Genomic DNA, 3,122 nt, shown 5'->3' with positions numbered 1-3,122 from the left:
AAAAAAAAGTGCTCACTCTTCGATTTTAATATTTATTGCAAAATGGTCCTGAAATGTTCCAAAACCAATTCCAGAAGGAAAATCAGAGGTGCAGGAAAGTCAGGGTTGAATTCAATCGAGGACCACCGTGATTTTTTAATTATTTTGAGAAAAAACTGATTCTTAATTTATAAATAGTCTTAAAAATAAAAAATTATCTGGAATTTTTTAGATGAATTGTCAGATAAATTTATCTATATTATCTAGATTAATTTAAATGTAATCATCTTTATCTTATCTAAGATAAATTTCCAAATTTTCATCTTATCTTTATCTAGCTAATTTTAAAATCATCTATGCACAACACTGTCAATAACACATCCTCATCACGATACATCGTTGATACAATAAATCTTACTTTTTGTCCTTTTGTAGCTTAAGTGAATCAAACTGTTCGATCACTTAATTGACCGCCTTTGGATAATTAAAAACAAGTGTTACCGTCCTTCTTGATGTACTCGTATAATTAAATAAGATCTGAGAAATCCCTCGTTCCTTATCACTTTTTCTACATAAAATTTTTAATTTTTCCACGATTGCACCATTACATTTTTGATTACTATTAAAATCTCGGAGTCTTTATCTCTGACTGTATTCTCATACACACGCACGCACGCACGCACGCACGCACAAAGACTCACTTTGATCAAGCATCTCTACTGCCTGTTTCCACCAATGCAGATTAACTTTAATCTCGGTTTAACTTACAGTTAATCTTTTTCTAATTTTTAGAATTAGAAAAAGATGAAGATCAAATTGGACCAAAATTAAAATTAATCTGCATTGGTGGAAATGGATATAAGAGATGGATATCCGATCGTGCCACCTTTACGCGGTACACCTTAGATAACGCGCCGGCGATACTTAAACTTTAAAGGTTCATAACTCAGGAAGATCTCAAGTAAAAAGGGTTTGTAAATGTCAGTGTTTCGGAAACGTCTTGACACCAGCTTTAAGAATATGTAATAGAAAATAGGTATTTCTATTTAAGATTTCAAAATTGACCTTCATGGTGTCCTTCAAGGTCACATGAAAGTCATTTCAATATAACCGTATAATAGATTACTTGATATACTAAAACTTTTGTATGGAACATTTTTTTCCATAATCATTATTTTCCAAGATATTTGACCGTTGCCGAACTTTTTGCCATCACTGTATAATAATTCAAATAGATACAATAACTTAAATTTTGTAAAAGGATGTAAACTCAATATTTTATTTAATCTAATGAAATAAAAGACAATAATATAAATTTTGCAATATTTTAGTCGTATTAAGTACTATATCTTAGAATTTAAATCTGTAATTAACAATCTTGAAAATTATTATTAACTTACATGGATTGAAACGACACTGTTTACAAAATACAGAACACTTTTACAATTCTATGAAAATCAAACGTTACGTAATAACTATAAAAATATTATATTTAGTAAAAGTCTCTTTTAATTCAAATAATAATAAACTTATCTAAATTTAATATAATTTACTTAATATAATAATATCAAAAAATGTAACTTTTATTGGAAAAAAGTTTTCTTCTAATATTGCATTAGTAAAGAACATGAAAAGATTAATAACTTTATGATATGATAAAATCTGTATTGTAATTCTGATATGATAAGAATTATATAGAAATAAATACTTTACACATTGCTACTATCGATAGTCATAACTTTTAGCGTATTATTAAAAGTTTTAATAAAAAGAATTATTAAAAAATATTAAAAAATTTTTGATACAATATATATACATATAAAAATAGAATACACTATTATCATTTTTATAATACCAATAAAATGATCCACTTTTGTGTTTAATCTATAATATTTTTTTAACAAATATACTAATTGTAAAAAAATGTGTTTTGTGGGACAGTTGTGATTTACATCATTTGTACAAATAAATATTGAATCGAGAAGATTTAGCATGTAGTAAAAAAATCTTTCTTTTTGTGTGTCACCTAAAAATTTAATATCACGATAACTGATTAATTCTGAGTAATATTATCTGTTTATTATATATATGCTAGATAAATTCTTGTACAATATCAACTTTTTTTTTGCACTTGAAAAACTTGTGTCACCAATTATGTTTTATTATGTAATTATATTCTTCGTCCTATCTTTTAATTAAATTATAAAAAGAATTATATAGTTTGTTATATTAAATAAAATTAATATTTTTCTTTCTACTAAGTTCTTTAAAAATGGAAAAAGAAGGTAAATGATATGGAACAGCAATCTAATTAATAAGTATAATATAAAAGATATGTTGTTTTTACTATACATATAGCATATGTTATATTTCTTCGTACTTAACAATTAAAAATTAAAATAATAAAGTAAAAAATAATTTAATATGGTAGGTACATATAATAAAGAATAAAAAATAGTGTTTAAATTACCTTAATAATATACGAGAAGAAAATCTAGTTATAATTTCAATACTATAACATTTTTTGTAAAAAATCTCACTACACGATTATATTAGCTAATTATCATATAAGTTTTTAACCCTTAATTTAGTAAAATATTCTATTTTTCTTTATAAAATATCATTAATAACATAAAATAATATCACATACTTTAATCTAACAAATAATTAGTTGAAATGCTTGTTTATGATTATATCATAATTAAAGACAAGGTAGTTTACATATAAGAACTACACTAACCTGAAGAAAGTACGTCGTTTTACACCAGCTGTTAACAAATGACTGAAGTTATATAACTTAAGAGTGCAAAATATGTCACTTGTATGATAAAGATATTATAGACGAGATTGATATATTAATTTTTACGTTTATATACATGAGATTAATAAATATGATAAAAACAATCTAAAAGATATACAACCTGTTCAATGTATGTACACGACAAAAATTATTAATTTGTCTTCATGATTTTTTATCCCCAGATTTGTCTTCATGATTTTTTATCCAACCAATCGTTTGGCCTATCCGCTTTGTCAGCTTGAATTCGCCTAATGCAATATTCAATAAATTTGTATATTTTTGGGTGCGGTCGAGTTGCCACTACGAATGCTTCGAAGCGTTTGATTAACCAATCAGAAGGAAG

The 3,122-nt window shown here is 25.3% G+C and overlaps 1 long non-coding RNA gene across 1 annotated transcript in view; it reads right to left on the bottom strand.

Annotated features, from left to right (window-relative positions):
• The window catches only part of LOC108781219 (uncharacterized), a 6,639-nt gene extending 3,890 nt beyond the window's left edge, over nucleotides 1-2,749 (bottom strand). Inside the window, exon 1 of the long non-coding RNA XR_001940933.1 lies at nucleotides 2,720-2,749. This is a non-coding gene — a long non-coding RNA (uncharacterized LOC108781219). The remainder of the gene's footprint in view (nucleotides 1-2,719) is intronic.
• Between the last annotated feature and the right edge of the window lie 373 nt (nucleotides 2,750-3,122).

This window comes from Cyphomyrmex costatus, unplaced genomic scaffold (assembly GCF_001594065.2).
Source record: "Cyphomyrmex costatus isolate MS0001 unplaced genomic scaffold, Ccosl1.0 scaffold797, whole genome shotgun sequence".
In the NCBI taxonomy this organism is placed as follows: Eukaryota; Metazoa; Arthropoda; class Insecta; order Hymenoptera; family Formicidae; genus Cyphomyrmex; species Cyphomyrmex costatus.
The sequence above is the reverse complement of the archived record's forward strand: the minus strand, read 5'-3'. Positions and strand labels throughout refer to the sequence as shown.